General features: G+C 36.9%; 1 pseudogene across 1 annotated transcript in view; it reads left to right on the top strand.

Moving 5' to 3' along the window:
- Positions 1-18,001: 18,001 nt before the first annotated feature.
- Positions 18,002-23,601, top strand: part of LOC308505009 (elongation factor 1-alpha 1-like) — a 40,549-nt pseudogene continuing 34,949 nt past the window's right edge. The window contains exon 1 of the transcript in view: positions 18,002-18,070. The product of the transcript in view is annotated as an elongation factor 1-alpha 1-like (transcript). The remainder of the gene's footprint in view (positions 18,071-23,601) is intronic.

The following is a 23,601-nucleotide window of genomic DNA, read 5'->3' on the forward strand; positions in this document are numbered from 1 at the left end:
GTAAAGAATGCTAAGGTTACCCCTTTTTCTTTCCATGTTCTTTCCCAGTATCTCCAGGGCTTATAGTTGCATAAGCAAAGGATTTTATATAGTTATCTCTTAACATTTCCTAGAAACATGCAAAAGTTGGAATCCTGTACATTTCAATGCCCAAATAAGTAATTCCCACTTTTCTGGTAATCTGGAATAGACTGTCACTTACCACTACCTCCCTCCAAACCCTACACCTATATTCCAAGCCACTGACTCTTCCTTTGCCTTGTTCCCTACTCTACACCCATCCATCCAGGGGGTTTATAACAGTGGATATCTTCCAGTGTTTTTAGCATTCATGTATAAACTCCATTTCTTTCTTACCTACCTTGGAAAAGATATGTCCTAGGCAGTAAAGTGGGTGCTAAGTATTTTTTCTATCCAGATTTCCTTATCTCTAGATTCAAGATATTGTGATCACTTGCTAATATTATTTGACATTTTATTGAAAATGTTCCTTCCAGTGACCATTGGACAATTGCAACAATATTTATCACTTAGAAAATATGATGCAGTCTGCTGCCTCCTTGATTTAATTTTATGTGATCAGTAGATGGGTACACGCTATGATGCCATGCTTTGACATAGTAGACTAGAAAAGTAATAAATAATGGGATTAGAGAAAATACTGGGTCTATTTATCATTTCAATTTCCCTCTGGATACTCAAAAATTGATAGTCTTATACACTGCCCACTAAAATCCAGCAACATCTTTGAATGGAACTGGATAATCCAAACACAAAACTTGTCTTAGCGTGTTTCTTCCATATTATTACTTTTAAATGATTGCAGGTTGAACAGAAAATAGTCACCGTGCCATTTTGTCCTAAGTCATAGACCTAAACTTATGTATTTTCTCCCTGTGTGTCCGTGTCAAAAAACATGAAGAAGAAAAAGACAAAAAAGTTTAGATTAGCAACCCCCTATTAAATTCTGGAAAAAATCTGGCACCACACATGGAAGGTGAATAATTAAAATTATGAACCTACACAAAACTACATTATACATATTATCAGAAAATCTTTCACCCACGTAATAAATGAATAGATTTGTTTATGTACATGAGTGTAGTGTGTTTAGATAGCACTATGAAAAACATACTTAAAGAGGTTAATAATAATAGCAACATACAGGAAGTCTCTGAATTCTCAAATAGAGCAAAAAAATTTAAAATGTTGCCACTTATAGTACACAAACACCAAATTTGTTGATCTGCAAAACTCATTTGAAGGCTCTCTTAAAGACTGGACATTCTATAAAAGCAAAATATGGGAGTATGGGCAGTACACATTCTAACAGTCCACAGTTAGAGAATTTTTTCATGGTTAGAGAATTTTTACAAACATTAACTGACTGATCTTTACAACAATTCTCTAGGAGGCAAATATTATTAATGGTTTCATTTTACGAATGGGGATCTGAGTCAAGGAGAGATTAAATGACATGCCGAAGACTATAACAAGACAAAGTGTTACAAAGAGGATTAGAACACAGAAGATTTTCTGTTCTTATTATAAATCACAGAAGCAAGATAAAGTATATGATAACATTTTTTTTTGACAAATGGGATCTCATGAACCTGAAGCTTCTAATGTGAGCAATTTTGATATTGCCAATAATAAATGTATATTTTAAATAAATCATGTAATTTATCTCATGTATCTGTTGAAAATAAATCTTCTAGTAAAAAATACGTAATTTAAAATTCAGAAATTAATATATTCCTAACACAATCAGTTCTCAACGTGTGTAAGGTTGGCTTGTATAGTCACAGTCTATTGTGTCCTATGTTATAAACTCATGACATCCACAACTTTCAGGGATCAGAAACTGTCAGGTCATGTTCAGATACCAATATCATGAGTGACCTCAAATTCCCATCACAGTATTTCCTTTGTTTATTACTATGCATAGTCGGAATGAGCTAAACTAAGCTGAGGAGAGAAGGAAATGAAGCAAAATTGGGGGATGGGTAGTAAACAGATGGGGAGAGAGAGAGGAAGAAAGAGAGAGAATGAGAGAAAAGAAGAGAAAATTTTGAGATGATCATGGCTAGGTGAGATTTTACAGTATTATTCTATGCATCTGTATTAGTCTGGGTTCCTCAGAGAATCAGAATCAATAAGAATATAGTTGACACTTGAACAACACAGGTTTGAAATGTGTGGGTCCATTTAATGAAGATTTTTTTCTACAAATATAGAGTCAGCCCTCCATACCACCGGGGTTTGCATCCATGGATTCAACCCACTGCAAATAGAGAACAGCATTTTTCTATCAACAGATGGGAATCCATGGATGTGGAGGACCAGCTGTGTGCATTGATCTACGCCATTTTATAAAAGGGACTTGAGCATCCATGGATTTTGGTATCCACGGGAGTCCCGGAATCAACCCTCTTCAGATACTGAGGGACAACCAGAGTAAAGTTTTCAGGGAGTCAAAAGTTATATGCGGACTTTCAACTATGCTGGGGTTGGTGCCTCTAATTCCTGTATTGTTCAAGCGTCAACTGTACAAGTATATAGAAGAGATTTATTAGATGTAATTGGCTCACACAGTTATGGAGGCTGAGAAGTCCTATGATCTGCAGTCAGCAAGCTGGAGACCCAGGAGACAATGATGTAGCTGCAGTCTGAGTTCCAAGGCCTGAGAACCTAAAGAGCCAATGATATCAGCTCCAGTTCAAGTCCAAGTCCAAAAGTAGGAGAAGGTCAATGTCTCAGCTGAAAGACATTCAGGCATGTGAGAGTGAATTCTCCCTCTCTTCACCTTTATGTTCTACTCAAGCTTCCAATAGATTGGCTGAGACTCACCCCCATTGGGGAGGGCAATGAGCTTTACTCATTTTATAGATTCAAATGTTAATCTCATACATAAATACCCTCACAAACACACCCTCAGTCACGTTTAACCAAATATCAAGGCATAGTATGACCCAATCGAATTGACACACAAAATTAACGATCACAACATCTCTCTCCAAATATTCCTCCTACTCCTGTCCTCTGTCCCACTCAGAAAGCATCAGGCACCAAAGGTAAAAAGAGCTAATGCTCAGCTTTTGTGGTTAATAACTTTGTTTTTCAAATGTAACTAATAATACATAATGTTTACTATCACCAGGCACCATTCTAAATACTTTATAAATATTAACTCAATACTCACAACAACTCCATGAGGTAAACACTACTATTGTCGTCCCTATTTTTACAGAAGAGGAAACTGAGGCAGAGAGGGTTCCAGGGTCCTAAAACTAGTGTGCAGTAGAGCCAGGGTTCAGTCCCAGTGGGTCTAGCTCCAGAGCCCATGGTCCTAACCGCTACACTGTGACACCTGGAAACTCATGGCAGAGCATAGTTCGAGAGAAAAGGTTTGGTGAACTAAAAGTCACAACTCTGAAAGACTCTGAGCATACAGTTGATGCTATAAGCAATAAATTTAGAAAGATAATGCAATGATGATCGAAGTATGGGGTATGTCATACCCCAAAGAAATTTTGAATTGCCTAAGTAGGGTGGGGGTCCAAGCAAAGGAACATTGTGCCTCATTTCCGGCGTGGAACCTGAAGAGGGAGCAAGCCTCTCATTGCTTCCCTCCCAGACCCTTGGTCAGCGCACCAGCAGAGAAAGTGAGCATGTCAGGGCAGGATGGGCGTGGTACAGATCCATCACGTCTCCCAGGGCCCCTGAGCGGCACAGGAGGCCATCCTAACATTGCCGTGCTTCCCTGTCCTCCCTCCCCAAGAGCGGTGAAAGGGACAGGCTTTGGGGAGCTGCAAGCAACCTCACAGTCTTCCCAGGAGTGTGGACTGGAAATGAGTCCAGAGGAGAACAAGGCCATCTTGAGGACATCAGCAGGGACGCATACTGTGCCCAGAGACCAGGACGTGCCACCATGCATAAAGGATCATTTGTGAGGACCAATCGTCCCCTCCTATTTCATGGACACCATGGTACAACTTAAAGCCTCAGAACTTGGAGGCAACCCAAGGAGAAAAGGGTGGGAAGAAAATCCTGAACTGGCTGAATAAATGACTGACTAACGTTAACGAGTTGAATAAGATTGAAATTAAGTTCAGTTCGAGAAAATAAAGCTTCATTTTTTTTTTTTTGCACAGCTGATTCTGCAGCCTGAGACTTGTACTTCCTCGGCTGTAAAGAAATAAAAACTTGTTTACCTTTGCCACCAGTCCTCTCTCTCTGAAGGCCAAAGGAAAATCTCCAAAATTGTTTTGAGAAATAACATTATTGGCCTAAGTATATGACTTCCCAAAGGGATTACTTTATAGAGCAACGCTCCTTTCTATAAGTGTTCGTTCTGTTCTGTTTCCTTAAAACATTAGTCTCATTAGCTCAAACCAGTACTCTGACTATAGACCGGGCCCTTAAAATGACTGTAAATAATTTAGTGATGGTTGCTGTCCGTTAATTCAAATAAACTTGCTAGAGTTTAGGCTAAGATGGAAAAGATTTAAGATTTTGTGAAGTCAGGATCTAATTCAGCTCTGAGTTTGGCTACTGCTCAAGCCAGAGCTTTGAAGCTTTTTGACATAGTGAAACAACATTATGATGAAGGATCAAAGGATGAAAAACTCAATGGAAATCAGGGTTGGTTCATGCATTTTAAAGGTAGTTATGCCTTACATAACATCAGGGTACAAGATGAGGCGGGAAGTGCTGAGGTGGCAGTTCCAGAGAGCAGAAAGACTTTCTGTCTGGAACACATAAAGAACTTGGTGCCCCAAGACCCACGCTAGCCACAGGGTCATATGTGATAGAAACAAGAGAACAACAAAACTGACATCGCTGAATCAATTTATTTAAAATTCATCAAATAATCCTGGTCTCTCAAAAATATTCTCAAAGATGCTTGTGATAATTTTCTTAAGCACAATTTTAAAAAGTTCTTATCTCTAACTACGTATTTTCTTAACTCCTGATTTGTTAAAGGTAGTATAATGAAGAAACTTTATTTAAGGTCATTTCTATAAGTAATCATGCTTCAAGTTTTCAATCAATGTAACACACTACTCTGCCATTGTTATAATGTGAAAAAAAAATGATTTGTTTGGTTTAAATAATGTTTCCTTATAGGAACTTCTAGCAGAAATACAACTCATTATAAGTGTAAGGAATATCTCTAGAGCTGGTATACTAAAGCACAATTAAAAATCAGTCTTTTAGAAATACATATTTTCAGGAAAACAGGGATGGAAAATTAGTCATTAAAACAGATGATGTAAACCTAATGTTATAATTGTTGATGTTTATAACTCTGCAAGCTTAATGAACTTGCCTTTGAAAAATTTAGGCTACTCAATATGATTTTAAACAGACTTATTAAAGAAAATTCCAGGACTCTATCTTTAATATCTTCTCTATTATACCTTTCCTAAGCAATCGACATGAGTTACAGAAGGTCTGTCAGCCTTCAATTTGGTTTTATTAGCATTTGTTGCTTTAAATCAGACCTTTCACATTATTTATATAAGGGTTTTTTTATTTAATATTCAAAATGATAGAACATGTACATTGAACCACAGATAGGGACATGATTCATCCTAGTGTGAAGCATGCCTTATAACACTTAAGTGGTTTATTAAACTTGTCTGATCTTATATTGGATAAATTCTATGCTTGACATCAAGACATGTATATGATACATTTATCACGTTTAGGATTCCTCTAAGTTACATAAACCATTTCTTCTGGGAATTGCTAGGAGTTCTATCCTGAAGTGAAAAATACACCAAGTATCCAAATATTTCTCTTAAATATGAGCTAGACTACCACACAGAATTATTTTAGTGGTCTCCATTCCATCCCTGGTGGCCAGTGCTACATAGTAAGAGAAACCACCTCACATAACTTGGCGCTGTTTAGAACCAGCAGCCTCTGATCAGAAGGAGCTCGTAATGAGCCTAGGGAGACAGAATGACCTCTTATTAGAAGCAGCACTGTCTCTCTCAGGCTAGGCTGAGGTTGGAAACTCTGGGCAGATCAAGCTGCAGCTGTTGGCTTCCTTTTTTACTTGGGGAAGATAGAGGTCTTATTGGGATCGAGCTACCCACTCACTTCACAAATGGAGAGCTGGTTATTAAAGGAGAATGAAATGAAAGAGCTTTTTGTTACTATAATGTAATGACGTTTATCATTTGGGGGAAGAGTAAATGCCAACCTTCATTTCTATTTAGATAATGTAGGGACTAGAACTAGCTAGAGAAGAGGGAAATAAAATATGGTAGTTCAGGAACAAGCTTGAACTCGGATTAGTTACAACATTAATAAACACATGACTAGTCTACCGTTTAACTCTACTTCTTCCCACCAAGGTTTTGAATTTATTTAAAATAAACATACACATGCTTTATTTTAATGAAACAAAGAGCCACGTAATTGCTATAGAGGAGTGAAAGCTTTTTGCCTAAGATTATTAATCAGGAACAGATTTTCTACTGGGAAACAGGATTTTAAAGCAAAAAGATCAAGGGATCAGTCAGCCTTGGGATCAGTCACACCTGGGTTTGAACCTCAGACTTCAGGTAAGAAGCCCTCTGCATGCCAGAGACTCTTTTGTAATGTGGGGTCAATGTTACCCACCTTGCAGAATTGCTATGAGATGAGGTGGGTGAATGCACAAGATTCTGCACAATGCCTGACACAGGGAAAATAATTGAAATATTCCATCCATTTTCTGCATGAGGGCTGGAATTCAGAACATTGATGTATTTGGACCATTACATCATTACTTTCACTAACCTCTAACTGAGAAGTAGCATTCCTTAAAAAATGCATGTAAACAACATTAGCATATATAGTACCTGTGATGTTGACACTAGTAGAAATCACGGACATTTTCATAACACAGTACAGCTACTTCAGATATTTCAAAATTATTATTTACACTCATCCCCATTTTGAAATTATGGTAGTTACTAGACCCACTGCTGGATCTTTTTATTTAATGCGTTAATAAAGAAGCACTTGTGTCACTACCTCACAGAATTGCTTTAAATATGTGATAGTTATACGTCCGTAATTGATTTCCTTTGTAATACCATGTATTTTACTTTATTATTTTAAAACATGCTTTAGATGACAATTTAAAATATTCTGAGAAGTCTAGAGGCTTCACCAAACTGCCAAATGGGTTTGCTTTACACTTTGGTGGTATTGGTACAGTCAGCCGCTATGAAATGGACAAAAGTTGTGTTGATTGGGGTTGTGAATAGATGTGATCATTGTTCAGATGGATCTAATTTGGGCTATTTTCTGCAGAAATGGTAAGTTTGTACTTGCAGTTGATATTGGTTGATACTCAGCTGTTGACTATCTGATGAGATTTTTACTTGCAGAATGAAAGGAAACCCTTATATTTCATCTTTTTTTTTTTTTTGATCATATAAGGAAGTGGAAAACAAGGAGATGTGTCCAGGTCACTGAGAGTCATTTTTATATGCTCATGTCCCAAAGACCTTAGAGAGTCATTAGGATTTTATGACACCAATTTATTGACTTTATTTGTGACAAAGGTACTGTGAAATAAGATAAGAATCAGTGGCTTGTAAATCTTGTCTCCCAGCCGTTAAAAATAAAAATGAATTCAACCATTAGCTGGTTAATATTTTCTTACATTTCACTGGTTCTGAAACATGCCAAAATATGCTTATTTGCAACAGCTGGAAAATTATACTGCAACTAAAATTATATTTCTTGGCTTCCTACAGAATGTTTTTGCTCTGAGAGCTCAAGAATAGTATAATCAGTGATTTTTTTTAAAAAAACCTATGCCTATAATCCAACCAGAAATGTCACCAGTTTTTATTATAGGACAGTATATGTTTTATAATGCTACTTTCCTTAGTATACATTTATGGCATATTCCTTATTCTAATAGGTGGGTAAAGGACATAAAAAATAAAAATATCAACACTATAATTTATGAGGCAGCATATGTAAGTCTGATCTATTTTTTCTTGCTTTAGTACATTTAAAGACATGCTGCTCTCCCCTTCATCACATGTACAGCCTTACAAATAAGTCAGACAGCATCATATTTGTTAATATTTGTTAATATTCTACTTACAGCAGAGTTTATTTTAAAGGAAGAGGATAGAATTTGACCAATGTTGAGGGCAAACTGGTTTTAAACGGCACCAACAATGTCCTTTAAAATGCTGTTGAGATAAATGTGCCATTAATGCTAAACATTTCTACTCACTTGGCAAAGGTAGGTAGGTAGACTTTTTTATTCCAAAACAGCTTCTATCATCTCCTTTCAATTGTTTCCTTCAATGCTTGCTCTGAGTTGTGGGAAAGTAGATTCCCACAAAACGCATTTTCTACTCTGACTTTAGTTTTTCCACAATTTGGTCTACCTTATACATCGGAGTAAAGACCTCATTGAATACTTTATTCTAATAGAAGGCACTTTATGTATACTAATAATCTGACAGCCCATTTGGAGTCCTCTTTTTGTGGAACTGGCATAATAGAGGTTAGGCAAAATTTTCCATTCTGTCTTATTCAAGTTTTCTGTCTACTAGACTAGAAGTTCTACATATTCAACTTCTGCAATAATTTGATTTTTTTTGCCAATACAAATCATTATCATATGGTGTTCAATGTCTCCTGTGCTCTGTGTTTAGTCACTGATTTATTCATATTGTAACATCAATAGGCAGTTGCTGCACCTCGATGAACAAATGAACTGATTACAGCTCCACCCTTTGGGAAGATTGTCCCCCTTCCTGTCTTTCAAGAACACCACTGAAAGTGGCTGTAATGCAGCCACCACTCATTTTGAGTTAGCACCCACATACTGGTTTAGTTTACCTGTAAACTAAGGAAACTCAGGTTTTTTTCCTCCTCCTTCAGATGTGCGGGATACACCCTCACGCCCTCTGCGTACAGCTATGAATATGAGTAAAAGAGCGGTCCTGATGTGACTGTATTGGGTGACAATGGAGTCTGAGCTCCCTGCCCAAGCAGCTTATCTGGACTGTGCCATTTCCAGCTTAAGATAGACTGTCGCTGCCGCTGAGCCAATCGGATTCATGACTTAACAGTTCTGGCAGAACACAGCCAGTATTGGGCAGTTCTAGGTGCATAGTCAGTTGCTGTCCCATGGTCAAGCGTTTTGTCTTTACCAGGGCAGAGTCACATAGCAGGGGCTATTAATCAAAGAACATATAATTTCCTGTTGCAGGAGACATGGCCCTGTTCCCAAATCCCAGGGGCCTGCATTGCAATTCTCACACTGGAGTTTGTCACCACAGAACATTTAGTGAGCTAGGACCCCTCTCATCAGTTTGGTAAGTGGTGTGTCCTCTGGTCCCTCTCGTTGAACACAATCCTTTAGTAAGTTTTTTGCCCTGATGTAATATATCTACTCAAGCATGACTATTTCCACCAGATTCTTTATTCCTTCCTGTATCATATGCTGGGACAACTCAAGCATTTCCATTCCACTCAACATTCACCAGCACTTTGGCTACATTTATAAGAGCCATGCTAACAGTAAATGTGTCCTGTCCCCCAGGGTCCTTGCCAGTACGCTAAATCCAGTGTCCCAAAGTCAATGAATCTTTTCTTATTCTGTCATATATTCTGGCCCCTTGGCCAAACTCCTTTAAAATCCAGTCCTATGGTGCTTCTATAACCACTGCTGGTATGTGTTCTCTAGTTCCTACCACGTCTTCAGTGTATAATCCCTTTCTCTTTCATCAGGCCTATCATATCCCCTAGGCAATTATGCTTTTTGACCTGACAACAAGAAGAGGAGGTGGAAGGAACTCCTCAGAAGAACACCTGTTGCCTTTCAGGAATGAGGTCTTGTTACGTCTTCTAATATGGGAGACATGCTAGCTCTTACTAGGCAGGAGTGGGGTACCTATGTAATCTCTGAGGGTTCAGGGAGGTCTTCAGAGCCAACGTTCTTGGGGGCATTCATCCAGATGTCCCTATTCGATGTTTTGGGGCCCAAAACATCGTATTCCTGATCAGCACCCTGACTTTAGCATAAGAGACTGCCTTGGCTGAGTGTTCAAACATCAAATATATCTCAGCAACACTGGAACTCTATCAGATCCCACATCTGCCACTCAGCTGTGTAGGCTATTCCATTGAGGAGCTAAAGTTCTCTCTATAAGCTACTACCTAAAGAGGACTTCTGGCTCTCACACTTAACCTTTAACCTCCTTAACAGCCCTCATTCTCTTGTTATCCCTCTGCAGGGTATAAAACAATTGTGCAGTATCTAGTCAACTCCACTCTCCTGGTGGGTGTCGCCACTCCCTCTTCCCACTTTTTGTCAAATACTTAAAGTGTTACACTTCCATTGGTGCTCCCTTCACCAGGATATTTCCTCAGCTCACTGCCAGCGACATCCTTACCAACTGAGCCACCACCATGTGTTAAGGATTATCTGTGTCCCACATGCCACTAAGGAAGGCTTTTTTTTTTTTTTTTTTTTTTTTTTCCAGGTGGTGAGTGAGCAGTCTCCAATCCCCATCTTGCTGCCTGTTTTCTCAGCTGACTCAAGAAAGACACCACTCGTTAGTTCAGGTCCTCCAAAAAGCAGACACAAAGCATTAGCTGTTTAAGAGATGCCCGGGAAGGATAAAGGGGAAGGAGCTAGAGAAGACAGGGAGAGTCTCAGATCCTGGTACACAGTCTGACTCCTGTGAATGAGAGGGGGGAAGTAAGGATGATTGGACAGGTAGAGCCTCAGACCTCAGCAAAGTTCTAAGAAAGTTTCCGTCAAGTTGCTGGGACTCCTCTAGCTTTTTCACAATTGACATATAACAATGTATAAGATTAAGATATTCAATGTGATGACTCAATACGTGTATATATTGTGAAGTACTGACCACAATAAGATTAGTTAACACATCCTTCACCCCACACAATTACCATTTTGTTGGTGTTGTTATGGGGAGAACATTAAAGCTCTATTCTCATAGCATTTGCCAAGTATACAATACAGTATCGTTAACTATAGTCATCGCCCTGTACATTACCTCCCTAGAAATTATTCATCTTCTGCCTGGAAATGTATGCCCTTATGACAAACTTCTCCCCATTTCTCCCATCCCTCAGCCTCTGGCAACCACCCACCATTCTACTATTTCTACACGTTCGGAGAATAAGCCGTGGTGCATGTTGCAGGCACAGGCTTGCTGTGCTCACGCACTGGGAGGAGCAGTGCTTGGGCAGTGAAGTCTTAGTGCTGAGGTAGGGATGGGTCCAGATGTACAGCAATGGGCCGTCAGTCAAGCATGCATCCCATCAGAAGAGTTCTACGTGATGCATTTTCCTGGCTGCTACATCATGGAATTGTGTTCCTTTCCTGCTGAGCACTTAGTCATGGTCTTCTCCACCAGATTATAAACTTCGTAAGAGCACAATGCTGTTTGCTCTCCATTTTATTTCCAGGTCTTAGCACAGTACCTGACACATACTGATTCTTACATGTTTCTCTAATGGCTGTTGAAGAGATGTGCTGCTCCTAAACATACCTTAGTACCGTTGCTTAAAAAAAAAACAAAAAAACAAACAAACAAACAAACAAAAGGAAGATGTTCTGAAACAGAAGGTATTACTGTCAACCTCACAGTGTGCCTTGGGCCTAGCAACCTGAAAGGAGGGCATGCCCACCCACAAGCCACTTTCACACCAACCGTGGAGGTGGGGTTTATGTTCAGAATCTGCAGGCTGGTGTCCCTGCACAGGCTCCCTTTTGAGCATTATCCTCTTTTTTCTTCTCCCTTCTTACACCCTTTTAACTTTCATTCCCAGTCAAAATCTGCTCTAAAGAAAGGATCTGAAGTTTAATCATACTAAGAGGTAAATGAATTATAGGTAAGAAGGAATGAAAAATGGAATAAAACTTATAAAATAGAATTTTCTAACATGGTAGGGTTATGGAAGTAGATGTATTTGGAGAGAGAGCAAAATCCTGATATAATACTTGATTACGGCCTGTTTTACTGTGATGAGGCCCTGCATTCCTAGAGTAGGCTGTTAACTCAGCAGTCTAATCACATTTTCTGGTCTAAGGCACAAAGTTTCAATATAGGAAAGGGATCCTGTGGAATATATGCATTAGCAGTAAGAAGAGATCCACATTTTCTAAATGCTTATGGAAATGAAGCAAGACCAGGAGCTACAGGATATCATTCTGAATCTGCTGACCAAGCTCAGTTTTAAACAAGTTCCTTACCTAGGCTGCCACAATCACTGACCTGTCCCCAGCAGCTACACATCCACAGGACATGTCATCTATTGCAGTGTTTACAATAGAAGTGCACATCAAGTCAAAAATGATATTCACATCTCTATTATTAGTGCACACAATACATTGTAATTATTTATTTATGACTTCATTTCTCTCAAAACAGAAATTCCTTAAAGGAAGAAGCCAACTTACTCATGTCTGGCTTGAAGGGCTAGGCTAGCACCTGGCATATAAGAGGATCTTAGCAAATATTTGTTGAATGAGTGAATAATTGAATGAAAGGTTATTATAGATCCTCACAACCCAAAATATAGTTATCCAAAATGTCACAAGTATGGAAAGAATTCATTCAGATTCCTCCAAGACCCTGCCAAGCTTTTATTCGTTACAATCTCCCTCCTCCATCTTATACTTGGTAGGGCTGGCTTTGGTGTTAGGTAATACATAGGTAATAAAAACTCTAATTACCAGTTAGACTCATCTGTTTATTATGATACGAGTCTTTTATTAAAACTAGATTTCACTCCACCATGCTCTTCGCTATAAAATAGAGCTCTTTTACTTTCTACCAATTCTATTGGCACTCCTTTTTAATTCAAATACTGCTCTGGGATCAACAATGCAATAAGACATAATTATGTTTTAAGATCCATGAATTGGTTGTGAAAATGCAGGTATTTTCTCTCTAGGTAGCTTGCTCCAGGAAATACACTGAGAAGTATATTTTTATCTTGATGTATGGGGATTTACACAGAAACATACCCCTTAGACTTAGAGGCAGTATTTTGTAGAAATGCCGGAACAAATACCACCCATCACCACTTTATTATGTTCACAATGTACTCCATTATCATCAGTATGTGAGTATAAATCCTCATAAGAAACCTCCCAGTATTAAAAACCATAATTATAACATGTATTTATTCCAAACATATGTACCACCGTTTCAAACTACCCACCAGCTGAATATATTTTGCAGCTTTCAAACTTTGACTGGTGCGAAGATGGCTTTTATAAATGTGATTTATGATAATTTAGGTGCCGAAAACCATCGTAATTACAAGTACTGTAAATGTTTTCTCTCTGCTTAAGTAGCCTCACTGAGGAGGACAGCGCTCATTTCCTGTGGGCTGGGCCTTTTGGCTCCAGCCTTCCCCGCAGCCTAGAGGCTCTCTGTTCCCAGTTCTGTTTCACCAGTAAAAGATTAACAAAAACTTTTCAGCGCTCGGTTTTCTTTTCCCTCTGGAGCTATCCATTTTCCCATCTCCAAAGAGGGCAGCCTCTCCTAACATATGTTAGAAATTGTTGTTCAACTTCACAGAGTATACAAACACACGAGTTTTCTCTATTCGCAGTGCCAGAGCAGACGTTTCAATGGAATATTTCATTATAATACACAGCCTATGTGCCAGAAAAGAGGCTTTTCAAATAAAATTCATGATCTTTTTTTGTTGTTGTTGTTGTTACCATGTGGTATCTGGGGTTTCTATAAAGCGCAAGAGACTTGACTTTTGGTATAAAAAGTTTAAACTTTAACTCCTGGATTTGAATCGGATAATAACTTGTCAAGTAACGACTCTGCCAAATGTTAATAATCTTCATGAAAAGTAAAATCAGAGAGTTGTGGAAAAGCTATGATACTCAGCACCTTCACAGTACCTTCCATCACCTTAGCTTAAAGTCACAGTCTCTTTCAGAGGGCTTCCATGAAGGGTCAAGTCACAAAAAAAGGTCAGGTGACTCACCTAAGGTTACAAAGGGAGTCTGTAGCAAGACCAATGAGAGAACCCAGGATTCCTAATTCCCAGTTCAATGTTGTAGTTTAAGAAGCCCCCAAGCACCACTCTTGTAAATTATACTGTCATCAGCACTTTCCTTATTACACTTTGTTTTCAGTAGTTAAAAACTCAGTAGTTTAAAAAATGGCTTTGGGACAAAATTTAGCCAACAAAATCTCTAGCTTAGAGTCAATTATTTCCAAAAGACAATTTAAAAATCTGTAGTTCAGCTACTTTGAGGGTATAGGCATGCCAAAATCCAAAGTTCATTTTCTTCTTGGAATGTCTTTGAATTTGAAGGAAAATTAGCCATGGGACTGATTAATGCTGTGTCTTAATTACTGATTTTTGGTTTTATTACCAAACCAAGGAGAAGCCTAATATAAAAAAATGCACTATAATAGCTATAAGACTAATAACTTGAGCTTGATATATCAGCTTTACTCCTAATTTACAATATAAGCAAATATAGAGAAATTTACATATGGGCTTTCCATGGAGACTCCTGTGCCTCTGAAATACAGAGGAACATGACTGGAAAGAACTTTGAATCTGCAGAAGTACTGGGCTTTTCTCTTCCACCAGCTTGCAGAGCTCTGCATGCAGGTCAGATAGTTCTGTGAATCAAATCTTGGCCCAAGTAAGGCAACTCATAAGTGTTTCTTACCATCCAATTGTCCTCACATCCTGTGATGCTATAGCATTTTACTCCACTGACATTTCTTTGCATTCGTTTAAATAGCAAAAAGACTATTCCTCTAAAATCAATAGAGGGACAGGACCAACGGGAAAATAACAGCCACTGAAAAAAAGAGCAGCCACAACTTGTTGTCAGATAGAAAATGACAACAGCACATAGTCTGATCTACTTTGCAATTTGCAATCCTTGAAGGGGCGTTTCTTGTACTAAGTGTTTCACAGATGATGCAAGTCACAAACCCCTTTGGATTTGGCTGCCACCTTTATGAAATTTCAGATGTGACAAGGTGGCTAGGTTGAACCCAAATGTAAAAAGTCCATGGGAATTCTCCCTGCCCGCCCCCTTGTCCTTTATTTTTCTATACTCTCAAAAATTTTCATGGTGTACATGTATTATTTTTATTGTGGAATTACCTCTACTGAAAAATTAAAAATTAGAGTGATATTAGAATTAAGATTGTATATCAAATAACAATTATAACTTTTATGTGGAAGAGATTGCTAGCTCGAGAAAATTTCAAACCAACAAATTTATACTATTAACATACTCTCTTTAGAGAGAACAAACGTTAACCATAATTTTTCAGTTTAGTCAGCCACAGTGAACATCAATAGGGGCGTCCTTCTTGTACACTAGAAGACCCAATGACTATTCCAATTCGGAATTCAGAATTAGGCCATTTCACAATATTTTCTATGTATCATGCACTTGAATTCCAGTTCCTCTACTGATGTGTAACAGACATGAAACATTCTGAATGCTTTAAAATTACATATTTTTTCTCCATTTAAACTTGAGACAGTTAATCTTCACAAGCTAAGCATAATTTAATGCTTTCCAAAAAATTCCACACTGTCTAGGAAAGGGGTCTGATATAAAGAAAAGATTCAATAAACTTAACATGTTTCACATCAATTCATTTGTAAGTATAAGAGTGAATATATGTTCCCGTAAATAACCTCGTCTCTAAAATCAATAGAGGAACAGGAGCAACAGGGAAATCACAACCACTGAATTAAGAGCAAGTACAAGCAAGTCGGTATCTAGAACGTTAAAATGCAGTGCCGTGTAATCACAGTCTGTAAGTCCTTGAAGTATATATTCACTTTTATACTTATTTTCACTCACACACACCCAAACATTCTTTCCAATAACTGTTTAGAATGGAAATGCTCAACTGTAGAGGCACTATTTATTTATGGGCAGAGGAGAGGAGAAACACTAAAAAGTTTATGCACAGTACCCTTTTCTCCCATTCCCACTCTTATTCTCCACATCAGACTCTTGCCTTTCAGTCATCCAAATCCTCCCACTGCATCAGGGCTCTGAACATGCCTTCTCTTTACTCTTTTCTATCGCCAATTGTCCCTACCTGCTCTGTCAGGATTATGACAGCACAAGTTGTAGGCAATGTCTGCATGTGATAAAAGCGTATGTTGCTAACAGAAGATACTTTCTGACTTTCTTACCTACTCCATGGACTTTGTAGGTTTCTTTCTCAGAGTCCCTGAAGTCCCCATCATAAGCTTTATAAGTTGAGCTAATGCAAGAAATACAATATTTATAAATTTACACATTTCTTGATAACTGTCAGACATTAGTTTGGTGGGAGACAGTGACAAGTCTCAGAATACACTTCACAAAAATGGTCAATATGACTTAGTTAAGTCCCTTCCGTTGTGCTCATATCTTCTCTTGCTTGGCAAAAAGTGGAACATCAGTAGATGCCTGTCAAATACATGACTGAAGAAATAGATTTTACAATTGTGTCAGGATTACTAAATACAATTGAGCAAAAGAGACTGGAAAAAATGTTTGTTATGGGAAAATGTTCAGAATTACTTTGGTTTAAAAGTAGTATGTGGTATGGTAATTTGAAACCGCTGGAAAAAATGGGCCAGCTTTCTCAAGCTTAAGGAATTGAAAATTCTATAAGCATGAACGTTATGTAGAAAATATTATTGTATATATTTCGTTTTATTGTGTCTAATTTTTATTTCTACATACTTAGTATTTATTAATATTTTAGTATCACCATTAATACTATTTGGGATATTTCCAGTGAGTCATATCTAGAATTGGCTAGCAGAGATCTAGGAAAAGTAAAGTTCCTTAATAAAAACTCAAATTAATGCCAGCATTACTGGAACGCATCCATTCCTTACTATTAAGTGAGGTATGTCCATAAAAATTATGTCTTATAGATTTTTTAAAATCATATACAAGTTACCTCTAGGAAATAATAACTTCAAAATAGTATTGCCAAATGAAGTAGTTGTAGGTGTATGACTTTGGAAAATTAGATTAAAAAAATGAACCACATATAACTCTAGTCTCAAACTCGAATTGGACAAACAGACCTGTAGAGGTTAATAATAGCCCCATCGCAGCCAAAGTTCAACTCAAATTTCCCTAGTTTCTAGCCTAGTACCGATTTCCCCCTATGGTCACAATTTACACCTCTTTTCTAAATGTTTTAAAAGCTCACTTAATAATTTTGTAAACAGCTGAATGGTTGAAATATAGTGGGTCTGATTCAGATAGCTCATGCAGTAATCCAGTAAGTTGTCTTATTATTTTAACCAGTTACAGCCACCTTTCTGACATTTTCTTTTTAATTGGCAGAAAAACAATTCAAAGCAAAGAGTCAATACAAAGATGAGTCCATACTTGGCTCCATAACAGAGTTGACAAGAGTACATATCATGCATACGTGTGTGTGTGTGTGTGTGTGTATGTGTAAATTGCAAAATTTTCACTCAGTTTCTACATTCATTGGTTAAGGTGGTTTATCAAATGCCAGCTCTGATTAGAACTGAGCTAAGCTCTGAGAATGCAATAGTAAGCACATGCACTGGGGGCCAGTCCTCAACAAACTTAGAGTCTAAGTAGAAAAGACCTTTAATAAAGAGAAAAGCAAATGACTGAATATAAAAATTAAATTGAGAAACTTGTTTTGATGGTTTTTAACAGGATACTGTGATTGAGAACACAAAGGAGATCAACTGAAATATTTATCGACAGAAATCACACAAATATATTTGCAAATGGTACAGAGGCTAAGAAAGCAAAATAGAGGGTGAGAGGGCTCAGCCTAGTCTAAGGTGTCAGATGAGTTTTCGCAGGGGGAAGTGATGTTTTATCTATTCTGAAGAATGAATAGGAGTTGCCTAGGAGGAGGGAGTAGGTTGATAGGAGAACTTTCCAGCAGAGGGAAAAGCACACACATTGGTCCTAAGTGAGGAAGGAATGAAGTATATCAAAAACTGGAAAAAGGCCAGTTCAGTTGGAAACCAAGAAAGCCAGAAGGAGCCCAAGGTGAGTGAAGAAGAAGTGAGGGGCACTTCATATGGTGTCTTACAGAGAAAGAGCCCTTTGTAATTGTCAGGGTTAATAATACAAGCCCTGTATCAGTTTTCTATGCTGCATAACAAATCACCTCAAATTTGCTGTCTTAAAGTATACCCATTTATTAGCTCATAGTTCTGTAGGTCATAAGTCCAATGTGGCTCAACTGGGTTTTCCGCTCTGAATCTCCCAAGGCCATAATCAAGGTGGCTGCGAAACTCTGGGAAGAATTCCCCTCCAAGTTCATCCGGATTGTTGGCAGTAAATCTACCTACTTGTGGTTGTTGGTCTGAGATTTCCCGTTTCCTTGCTGTCTGTCAGCCAGATGTCACTGTGAAATACTCCATAGGACCACATTCCTTCTCATGTGAGTCCCTCAATCTTTAAAGCAACAATGGTGTACAGAGTCCTTCTTACAGTCTGAATCTCAGGGACTTTTGCCACCAGCCAGAGAACTTATGTTTTTAAAGGGTTTGTGTGATTCGATGAGTCTTACTCAGATAACTTTCCTCTTAAGATTAACTGATTAGAAACCTTAATTATATCTGTAAAATGACTTTTGCTATGGAACACATCATAATTATGTTAGTAACACCAGAGGACAAAATTCACAGGGCCATCTAAAATTCTTTTTATCATGGACTCTAGAGAGAGAACATGGTTTAAAATTCTGACATCACTATTAACCATCTCCAGAATCTGGGCATGAAAATCAATAAGGAAACATCGTATTTAAATGACACTTTAGACCAGATGAACCTAACAGTGTACAGAACATTCCATCCAATAGCAGCAGAATACACATTCTTCTCAAGTGCATATGGAACATTGTCCAACATAGACTATATTTTAGGCCACAAAACAAATCAATACATTTAGGAGACTTAAATAGGTCAAGCGTCTTTTCTGACCACAATCGTATGAAACTAGAAATCAAGTACAAGAAGAAAACTTGAAAATTCACAAAAATGTATGGATTAAATATGCTGCTGAACAACCATTGAGTCGTAGAAGTTCTCTAAAGAGATTTTTTTTTAAAAATCTTGAGTTCAATGAATATGGAAACATACCAAATCTTATATGGGATGGAGCAAAATTAGTTCTAAGAGGGAGGTTCTAGTGATAAACTTCATTATTAAGAGAAAAGATAGAGGTGAAATAAACAACCTAACTTTACACCTCAAGGAACTAGAAAAAGAGGAAAAGTTAAGCTCAAAGTTAGTAGAAGTTAATAAGTAACAAAGATCAGAGATGAAGTAAATGAAATAGAGACAAAAAGGCAATAGAACCGTCCATTAAACTAAGAGCTGTTTTTTAAAGATAAACAAAATAGACAAATCTTTAGGTAGCCTTACCAAAAAACAGAAAGAGGACTCAAGTAAACAAAATTGTAAGTGAAAAAGGAGACATTACAACTGATACCACAGAAATATGAAGGATCATAAGAACTACTAGTAACAATCACACGCCGACAAATTGAACAACCGAGAAGAAATGGACAAAGTCCTAGAAACATGCAACCTAGAAACATGCAACCTACCAAGCAAGACTGAATCATGAAGAAATAGAAAATATGAAAAGTGAATTACTAGTAAGGATAATTGAATCAGTAATCAAAAATCATCCAAGAAACAAAAGTCCAGGACCAGATGCTTACACTGACGAATTCTACCAAATATTTAAAGAAAAATTAATACCAATCCTTCTCAAACACTTCCAAAAAAAAAAAAAAAAAGAAGAGGAAGACACATATCTCTGATGAATATAGATGTAAAGATTCTCATCCGAATAGTAGCAAATCAAATTTAACAATACATTAAAAGGATCATACACCATTATCAAGTGAGATTTATTTCAGGGATGTAAGGACGTTTCCACCTTTGAAAATCAATCAATATGATATACTACATTAACAAAATGAAAGAAAAAAATCATATGATCATCCCAATAGTTGCAGAAAAAAAGGCAGTTGAAAAAATTCAACATCTATTCATGTTTAAAACTCTCAACAAAGTGAGTATAGAGGAAACATACCTCAACACAATAAAGGCCGTATATGACAAGCCTGCCACTAATATCAGACGCAACAGTGAAAAGTTGAAAGCATTTCCTCTAAGCTCAGGAATAAGACAAGGATGCCTACTCTGGCCATTTTTATTCAACGTGTTACTAAAAGTCCTAATCAGAATAATTAGGAAAGAAAAAGAAATAAAAGGCATCCAAAGCAGAAAGAAGTAAAATTATTTCTATTTGCAAATGACATCATATTATAGATAAAAAATCCCAAAGACTACATCAAAAAACTATTAGAACTAATAAACTCAGTTAGGTTTCAGGATACAAAATCAATTAAAAAAACAAATTGCATGTCTATGCACTAACAATGAGCTATCTGAAAACAAAATAAAGAAAACAATTATATTTACAAATGCATCCAAAAAGAATAAACTATGTAGGAATAAATTTAACCAAGGAGGTGAAAGATTTTTACGCTGAAAAGTATAGTATATTGACGAAAAAAATTGAAGACACAAATAAATGGAGAGAATATTCTATGCTCATGGATTGGAAGAATTCATATTGCTAAAATGTCTATAGCATGCAAAATGTTCTTCAAATTCAGTGCAATCCCTATCAAAATTCCAGTCGCATTTTTCTCAAAAATCTAACAATCCTAAAATTTGTAGGTAACAACAAAAGACCCCAAAGATCCAAAGCCATATTGAGAAAGAAGAACAAATCTGGAGACATTACACTTTCTGATTTCAAACTGTATTACAAACAGTATGGTATCAGAATAAAACAGACACATAGATCAATGGAACAAAATAGAGAGCCCAGAAATAAGTCTATACATCATGATAAATTAATTTATGACAAAAATGTTGAGAATATCCAATGGGAAAGGTATAGTCTCTTTAATAAATCTACTGGGAAACCTGGACAGCCATATGCAAAAAAAATAAAAAATGTAGCTGTACCCTTGTCTTACACCTTATGAAAAAAATAAACTCAAAATTGATTAAAGACATGAGCATAAGACCTGAAACCATAAAATTCCGGGAAGCAAACACAAGGGGTAAGCTCCTTGACATTGGGATTGGCAATTCTTTTTGGGATTTGACATTAAAATAAATAAATAAATAAATAAACGAAAGAAAACACCTGCATTGTGTATTTAAAAGTTGCTGAGAGAGTAGATCTTAAAAGCTCTCATTACAAGAAGAAAATTGTAGCTATGGGAGGTGATGCATTTTAACTAAACTTAATGTGGTAATCATTTATTTATATATATATATATATATATATATATATATATATATATATATATATATATATATATATATATATAGCAAATCCTTATACTGTACACCTAAACTAATACAATGTTATATCTCAATGACTTTGGAAAACAATATATACAATAGAGCCAGACATTCTATATCCATCTAAAAGATGCTACAGATAGAGTAAAATAAGAAAATGGGAGGAAGTAAATGATAAAAAACAATAGTAGAAGATTACATTCTTGAACTGAAGAAAAGATGGATAATTCCAACTGCCAAGGCAGGTTGGGCTCCTACTTGCACATTTGTTAGAAGACATTCCTAGACAAACTGCTGACCTTTTGGAACTCCAAGCATGAAGTGAACACCAGGGGAGCTTCCAACCTAAAAACTTACACTATGTCCATTCAGAAATGTAGTTTTAAAAACACATACTCCGCAATTTTAATAATTTTTATAAATTAAAAACTGAAGGGAACTTTCAGGAACTAAAAAATGTTGTTTTAAAGCAGTATTTATCTGAAGTGTAGCGAGTTGCTAGTGGATTGAGAAATAGTTTGAGAAGCCATAGATAGCTAAAAAATGGAAATGATAAACAGGGAAAGGAAGGGAAGGAGTACAGAAATCTGACTCTAGTATCATTTGAGAACTGTTTGTAAGATCCTTTAGTTGTCCCCCCAGGAACATATCTCTTCCGTGAGTGAAACTCACTAATAGTTATAAATTCCTTTATGTTAAACATTGCCAATTTCCAGTATTTACCTTTGAAATATAAATATTGTACTGTATTCCTGGCAGGATTAACACATTAAAACCCTCACCCTTACTTACATGAGTGTCTTGGAATCCCACTAACCATCACAACCACCATGAAAGCTTTAAATAAAAAATAAAATTCATAGTAGGACCTGGACAGACCTATATGGAAGATGAAGCATCACAGTGAAAGAGGAAAACTAAACCCAGACGGCCTTGGTTAAAGTTACCCTCTGCCACTAATTGGGCTAACTCACTATGTTTCTTGGGCCTTACTTTGCTTTCCTACAAAAATAGAATAATAATACACACCTTGCAGAAATTTGGAGGATTAACTGAGATGAGATGTACAATGCCAGGCACATAATGGCAGTTAAATTGATTATAGTGAGCTACCTACTAATTTTAATTGGGGCCAGGCTTGAAAGCTTTAAAAGCTCCTATGATTTATGTCTTCTAAATAACAGTATCCTAAACACTCAGCCAGGATTCCCAAAATATTGTCATCAACCCTCTTGCTAACCACTCCTTAAATAACATTAACTGCTAATTCTTACTCTTCTGAATGTTGTAGATGCTTCAAGTGGGAAGTCTCTTTGTTCCAATGCGTCACTATTATAGAAAGATTCAACTTCAGGCTCAGACCTCCTGCTCCTTTTGAAGTTCATCCAGAGAAAGAAAACCACACCCAAGAAAGAGTGCTCTAATTTAGTCACTTCCTGGGGATAAACCAGCTCAATCTGGGGTAAGGTACAATGGGAAGAAGAAATTCAACAACTATTGAATGAGAATATATTAGGGACAAAGCAACAAAATAGCTCACGTACATTTATTTGGCCACATTCTCCCCACCTCATTTTCCAAACATGATCATTGAGAATTTTTTATTCTTCTAGGCAAGTATTATGACCAAAATTGATGAGCCAAATGAAACACTTCAGAAGAATGATATTGAATATGGCATGTTCAAAAAAACGAATTCAAGTTAGTATAATATTTTCTACACTGGTACTTCTTCTGATTTTCCATTTATCTTCATGGGAGTTTCATCTTGTTCATGAATGCATGTCTGATTTTTCAGTATCCAAACATTATTCTTTTAAATAGCTCTAATCTATTAACAGGTTTGTTCTATTAATGCTGATGTTCTGTGTAAGCTATTAGTAGGTTTTTAAGTGACCTTTTCCACTGTGTATAGATTTGTTTACATTATTGAGGGGGAATAATTTCAGATGACAGCTGTTCTTCTCAGAAGAATCTTTTAAAAATAGTCTAAAATCATACACTGCATTAGAAAATATGTTAAAATTGTGCTCTTTTTAAAATCTTTTCTTTTTAAATTCCACAAATGCAATAGGGACTCAAAAATACATACTTTTAAAAAACTCTTCTGTACATATTTTCCAGAAGTACAGCTTTCATACAACATTAGTGATATAAGCAAAAGATACTTTTCAC

This window comes from Rhinolophus hipposideros (assembly GCF_964194185.1).
Source record: "Rhinolophus hipposideros genome assembly, chromosome: 11".
Lineage (NCBI taxonomy): Eukaryota > Metazoa > Chordata > Mammalia > Chiroptera > Rhinolophidae > Rhinolophus > Rhinolophus hipposideros.